The sequence below is a fragment of the Vombatus ursinus genome, unplaced genomic scaffold (genome assembly GCF_900497805.2).
Source record: "Vombatus ursinus unplaced genomic scaffold, bare-nosed wombat genome assembly UNPS02006626.1, whole genome shotgun sequence".
NCBI lineage: Eukaryota > Metazoa > Chordata > Mammalia > Diprotodontia > Vombatidae > Vombatus > Vombatus ursinus.
Genome location: NW_020946404.1, coordinates 1 through 6,864, shown reverse-complemented (window position 1 = coordinate 6,864; position 6,864 = coordinate 1). Strand labels below are relative to the sequence as shown.

The window sequence follows — 6,864 nt, the reverse complement described above, 5'->3', positions numbered from 1 at the left end:
GAAGAGGAAAAAAAGGCTTTGGGGAAAGAGGCAGAAGAGGACATAATTGCTTAGGGGAGGCAGTCAGAGAGAAAAAGATAGCAGGCTTGAGAGCAGAAGGAACAGCCACTCAGGCTGACTTCTCTCCAAATGCTTTTAGTCAAGAAACAGAGAATTAAGAGTCAGAAAGCCCCTTGATGACTACCTAGTTCAACTCCCTCATTTTGCAGAAGAGAATACCAAGGGCAAAACAGCACCTCAAGTGAGGACAAAAGCAACTCAATTATTTCCAGCTGAGACTACAATAAATATATCGGTTTAACATGAAGAAGGCAAAGGAGAGCCCTGGGCTGCCATCCCCACTACCTGCTGCTTCTCTTGTATTTCTGCCACTATACTCTTCCCGTCCACCAGAGCCTGGAAGCTATAAACAGCAGAGTCTTCATCCATGGGGAACACAAAGAATGCTTCCACAGGAGCTGCTTCCTCATTCTTGTAGTCCAGGCTTGCAGACACATCTGCCACAAACTCACGGATAGACACAGCCACCGAGATGCTCTTAAGAGGCACTGGAGGAAGGAAATGCACTTCAGTCCTCAATTCTCACCACCAAACACTCCACAGAAGGGCTACACACTTCTGGAGTTCTCTCCTTTTCTTATCCTTGCTTGTACTCCTGGTAGACTTACCTGGCTGCTTGGAACAGGTGAGGAGACCACAAGGGAATTCCATGGTGAAACTCTGTTTAAAAAAAAGTAGAGTGAAATATGAAGTAATCTATAGATGTTGTTCCAACCCCATTGTCAACCACTTTTTATTGGAACCAGAATTTTCTACCAGAAACAACCCATCAGTTAGAAGGCAGGCAAAGGTATCAAGAAAGAGGGAAAGAAGAGGTCAATGAATAGACATGTCTCCATTCAATCTGAGAGCCCAAGAGTCAAGTTCCCCTAACTCCAGGTCAGTGACTCACATACTTAGAAACAGTGAGCCTTACTTACTAATAGAAGTATACTAACTGCTACACATAGGAGACCCACAAAGGGCAGAAGATAAGTGGGGGCTTCAGCCCTAGAAGTAGTAATGAAGGGAAAAGATGATGATTGATGACATAAGTGGGCAGTCCCTCCTTTATTCAGGGAGGAACTATTAAGTCATCAAAAGGGTTTGTTTCTATTGGTAGGGTTTACAGTTGTTCCAAGAACAGTTTGTTATTGCTGAAGTATCCTCTCTGAGTCTTACCAAGTTGTGACCTAAATTCTAAAGGAAGTCAGATTCTTCTTCTTCTATTTTTTTTTGTGTGTGTTCCTTAGCTTTCCTTACCAGGCTCAGCTCAATCCATGTTTCAGTACTCCTGAAAACTGCTTGCTCATCATTTCTTATAGCAAATAGTATTCCATTACATTCACATGCCACAACTTGTTTAGCCATTCCCCAACTGATGGGCATCCCCTCAATTTCCAATTCTTTGCCACCACAGAAAGAGCTGCAATGAATATTTTTGTACATGTTGGACCTTTTCACATTTTTATGATCTCTTTGGGATACAGACTTAGAAGTTGTATTGCTGGGTCCAAGGGTATGCACAATTTTGTAGCCCTTTGGGTTCCAAATTGCTCTCCAGAATGGTTGAATCACTTCACAACTCCACCAACAATGCATTAGTGTTCCAATTTTCCCACATGTTCTACAGCATTTATTATTTTCCTGTTTTGTCATGTTAGCCAATCTCATAGGTGTGATGTGGTACCTCAGAGTTCTTTTGATTTGCATTTCTCTAATCAATAGTGATTTAGAACATTTTTTTATGTGATTATAGATAGCTTTAATTTCTTCCTCTGAAAACTGCCTGTTCATGTCCTTTGACCATTTGTCAATTGGGAAATGACTTGAATTCTTATAAATTTGACTCAGTTCTCTATATATTTTAGAAATGAAGCCTTTATCAGAGACACTGGTTATAAAAATTCTTCCCTAATTTTCTGCTTCCCTCCTAATCTTGGTTGCATTGGCTTTGTGCAAAAACTTTTCAATTTAATTTAATCAAAATTGTCCATTTTGCATTTCATAATATTCTCTCTTTTGTTTGGTTATAAATTCTTCTGTTTTCCATAAATCTGACAGGTAGACTATTCCTTGCTCTTCCTGTTTGCTTATAGTATCTGCCTTTATATCTAAATTGTGTATCCATTTTGAAATTTATCTTGCTATATGGTGTAAGATGGTGGTCTATACCTAGTTTCTGCCATACTGTTTTCCAGTTTTCCAGCAGTTTTTGTCAAATAATGAGTTCTGATCCCAGAAGCTGGAGTCTTTGGGTTTATCAAATAGTATATTACTATTAATTATTGATTACCATGTCATGTATACCTAACCTATTCCACTGATCCACCACTCTATTTCTTAGCCAGTACCAAGTAGTTTTGATGATTGCTGCTTTATAATACAATTTGAGATCTGGTATGGTTAAGCCACCTTCCCTAGCATTTCTTTTCATTAATTCCCTCGACATTCTGGATACTTTGTTCTTCCAGATGGATTTTGTTATTATTTTTTTCTAGCTCTATAAAATGATTTTTTGGTAGTTTGATTGGTATGGCACTGAATAAGTAAATTAATTTAGGCGGAATTGTCATTTTTTTATATTAGCTCAGCCTACTCACAAGCAATTGACATTTTTTCCAATTATTTAGATCTTGATTTGTGTGAAAAGTGTTTTGTGGCCAAGCTAGGTGGTACAGGGGATAGAGCTCTGGCCTTGGAGTCAGGAGGACCTGAGTTCAAATCCAGCCTTAGACACTTAACACTTACTAGCTGAGTGACCCTGGGCAAGTCACTTCACCCCGATTGCCTCACCAAAATAAATAAATAAATAAAGTGTTTTGTAATTGTGTTCATAATGCCTATGTTAATTTTAAATGGAATTTCTCTTTCTCCTGCTGTTGGGCTTTGTTAGTAATCTACAGAAATGCTGATGACTTATGAGGGTTGACAATTATTCTTACAGGACAAAGGCATGCTTTTGAATTTATCCTTCATTACCTGACCTTGCTTTCATTTCTTTACAACTATTAAAAAAAAAATCTAAGTTGGTTGAAAAGTTCTCCAAGCACTCATAGGCGGTTTCTTCAGACAATCTCACTTTGTCTTCCTGATGGGAATCATTGAAGAACTTCATTTTTGAGAGCAGTCTTGGATTGAGGTCATCAACAATGGTTGGTTGAATGAATGACAAAGCATTTATTAAGCACTTACTGTGTGCAAAGCATTGTAATACAAGTTTAGGAAGCAAGATAGTTCCTAAGGATCTCACAGTCTTAAAGGAATCTGCAATAGATTTAAGAGGTTTCCTACTGCTTTGGAAAACCTGTAGAAATCTGGGCCATGAAGTTCAATCTTTTCTGTCTCTGCACCCCTTGAAGTCTGTTCTTAAAATGTGAGCATATGTTATACTCTCCCCGACTCTCCACTTCTGTTATCACAAATTCTAAGCTACAGTGATCACTTCCCCACCAAAGTTTCTGTCCCCTCCACCCACCAACCAGTTCTTCCTTATTGGTGAGTCAGATTCAAAACAGACTTTCCCTGGTTGGTTTTTCTACTTTTTGAAGGATGAAATTATCATTAAAGAAAGTCAAAAAATTTTCTGATTGGGGAAGGGGAGGGAGAAGAAAAGGGTTCTAGCAGATGTTTCGAGAATTGAAATGTCTGAGTCAAATTTGTGATGTGTCTCAGTCTCCTCATCGATGTCCTCTTTCAGTTGGTCTGCACTATACTTTGATGACAATATTTATCCCACCTTTTTCTGCTACCACTGCTCTTTTATACAACTCTTCTATCCACCTTGCTTCTACCTCCAGTTCTTGGATTTCTTTATCAGATTATCTTCTGACAGACAATTGCTAATATAATGGCAGGAAATTATTAATACCAAATGTTACTTGCCAATCCCTTAATGATCGTAGTAATATACAAATTTCAGCAATGTTTTTACATTCCTACTCTTAAGACTTTCACTCATGATTAGGTTGGGCTGAAACCACACCATAAGTCCCCCCCAACCAGAGATCTTACCATATAAAGGGACCTAAGTTAAGCTGGAGTTCAGCTTCTAATGTCCTTGTCCCCTTCCATTGGGATTCATGGCATGAAGGGCAAAACAGCTAGAATCATGTGGGTTTCCTTGCCAAGGGCCACTGAGGTCTCATGACCAGACCTTGCAACCTCATAATACCGATGGGGTGCTTGGGTGCCTATACCTGAACCTCAATTCCATGATCATATTTCTCCCTAGCCTCAGAAACACTATCCCTGACAGTTTCCCTCCAGCCCAAGGACCCTCTCTCTGGCAGTGACTCATGAGTGGGCCCAGTGAGGCAAACTATCTCTCCCTGTTACAAGAACAAGCTGACCTCTGTAGAATTTCCTTATATGAACAGGACTATCTTGTACCAGTAGAACTATTAAGTACTGATTCCCACAGTCACCATATACAATCCAGACGTTAAGCTATAGATGTCAACTCCCAAAACTATCTTGTTTCTGGTATAACAGACCAAAAACACACCCCTTAGGAAACTCCCTTCCCCAGTTTCCAGTAGTGAATGACGCAGTTGTATGTTATCACCTAATTAGCTTGCCACATAATTCACTACTTTTCTTATATAAGCTTTAGCATCATTCCTGTTAGGTTGCAAGTTCCCTAAGGAGCTCTGCCCACCATGGCAGAATTCCTTAAGGACCTCTGCCCGCTGTGTAGCATAACAATAAATCTTTGCCACCTTGACTTAAAGAATGCTTGAGTCTGTGAATTCATTCCAGACCACTCTGTCTATACTCCAGTCCTTGAGGGGACTCTAAACCTATCAGACTGCAACAATACCTTCTCCCCCCTTCTCAAAGTATAGTAACTGTGGAAGTGGCCCTAAGATTAATATGTTGGTTTTCTATGAGTTACCTTACCAAGCAGATGCACTAGATACAGAATAAACCTGTTTGCTGAAAGTAGCCTGCAGTGAGCCAAAGTCTTGCTCACTCCCAGATGCCTTTGCAGGTTGACGTTGCTGAGCTGTGTGCCCTCCTCTCCTATCCCTGCCCCTGCAAGTAGCCTTGTGGTCCACTGTTCCTGCAAAATGTCCTACTTCTCTGTCCATCTCTTTCTGAGAAAGACTGTCCATTCATGAACTACCCCTTCATGGTTTTCAAGCATAAATCTCCTCTTCCTTTCCTGGTCTATGGGCTCCTTTGTGCTAGGGGCTTTGGCACTAGTGTCTGCTTTTCCTCCTAATAAAATATTTCTGCTTTCAACCCAGCTTGGACTCATCTGTATTTTGAGGGGTGGGCTTCAGTCTGTTGACAGAACCTTTCCCAGTGAGTTGGCTGCTGGGACATCCCCCAGGGTGGCAGGTTTGCTATGCTGGTATCTATCCTGGTATCTCACTTAAAGATGCTTTATTCTTCAACTCATGGCTTTGGTTTGTCTCAGGACTTTACACTTCTAAATACACAATCCTATTGGATATTTTCAGGGTTGTCATGCTCAATGAAGTCTTCTTCCAGTCTTGTCTCCATCTTGAGCCACAGTTCAGTCACTAACCTGTGTCACTCCCTGGGGTCCCTCTGGGGAAGACAAGGAGACTTCCCACTGGCACACTAATATTTTGTGGAAAGAAATAGTGTTGCCATTGCTTATTTAAAAAAAAAAATTCTAACAAGATATCTTGTAAGACACAATTCTGAACATTCAGTGAACACTAAAAGGTCAAAACAGTCCAAAACAGTCATTGCTAACCTTGGCTAAATTTCCCAAGGACACCAAGAAAGTGAAAATTCATGGGAAGTGTCCCTACCCCTCTGAAAACCTGTGGCACAATTCCTTGGCCCTCCATGCTCGGTCCTAACTTCTATTTTAATAATATTTTAATTATTTAATCATAGTTTTTATTTAGTACTTAATAATATTTTAATAAATAACTTCCATTTATTTGCATGTTATCTTTTCCCACAGAATGAGCTCCTTGAGAGCAGGAGATGTTTTTACTTTTCCTTGTAACCTCAGCATTTAGCATAGCACCTAATGACGTCAGACTCTTCCTGATGCCATTTGAGGTTTTCTTGGCAAAGACACTGAAGTGCTTTGACATTTCCTTCTCTAACTCATTTTACAGAGGAGGAACTGAGAGGCAAACAGAGTTAAGGGACTTGCCCAGGATCACACAGCTACTAAGTGTCTGAGGGTGGGTTTATGCTCAGGATGAGGAGTCTCCCTGACTCTAGGCTTGTCACTCTATCTACTCTACCAACTAGCTGTCTTGGCACAAGGTAATTGTTTAATAAATATTTGTCAATTATCACCTTAAAGCAGTAAACCTAGGCTCATCCTGAGAACTCAGCTGGTGGATGAGTCCACATTTACTCCATATGACACCCCCAAGTCAATTCTAAACATCAAGGCCCAAATTGCAGCAAGAACCGATCAGGAACAATCAGGCAAATCCTAGCTAAGGCTGGGTGAGGCCTGCAAAATGCGATCAGAACAGGGAGCACCCTGCAAGGTCCTGGATAATAGAACCTGCAGTATTAGTAGATCAGGCTGGAACAAGAATTCTGCCCCTGTGGCAGCTCTAAGTAAAGAACAGGAAGGGACTGAGCAGTAAATAGATTGTCCAAAATGGGTGAAACATATGAGGCCTGGGCAACAAAGCCAAAGTTCTCATAATGGCAGAAAGTTAGAGCTGGAAGGTTCCATAAGAAGTACTTACTTTTAACAGAGGAATCTGAGGCCCAGAGATAAGAAGTGATTTGTCCAAGATTCAGAAACAGAATTCAAATTCAGGTGTTCTGAATCTTGATTCCAAGTGCGGAGTGCTTTCCAATGCACAACCC

The 6,864-nt window shown here is 40.5% G+C and overlaps 1 long non-coding RNA gene across 1 annotated transcript; it reads right to left on the bottom strand.

Moving 5' to 3' along the window:
* Window positions 1-350: 350 nt before the first annotated feature.
* On the bottom strand, window positions 351-6,858 carry LOC114033028. The gene is made up of 3 exons (XR_003567911.1): window positions 6,741-6,858; window positions 669-720; window positions 351-548 (listed from the first exon to the last, which is right to left on the bottom strand). It is a non-coding gene; the product is annotated as an uncharacterized LOC114033028 (long non-coding RNA).
* Window positions 6,859-6,864: the final 6 nt, after the last annotated feature.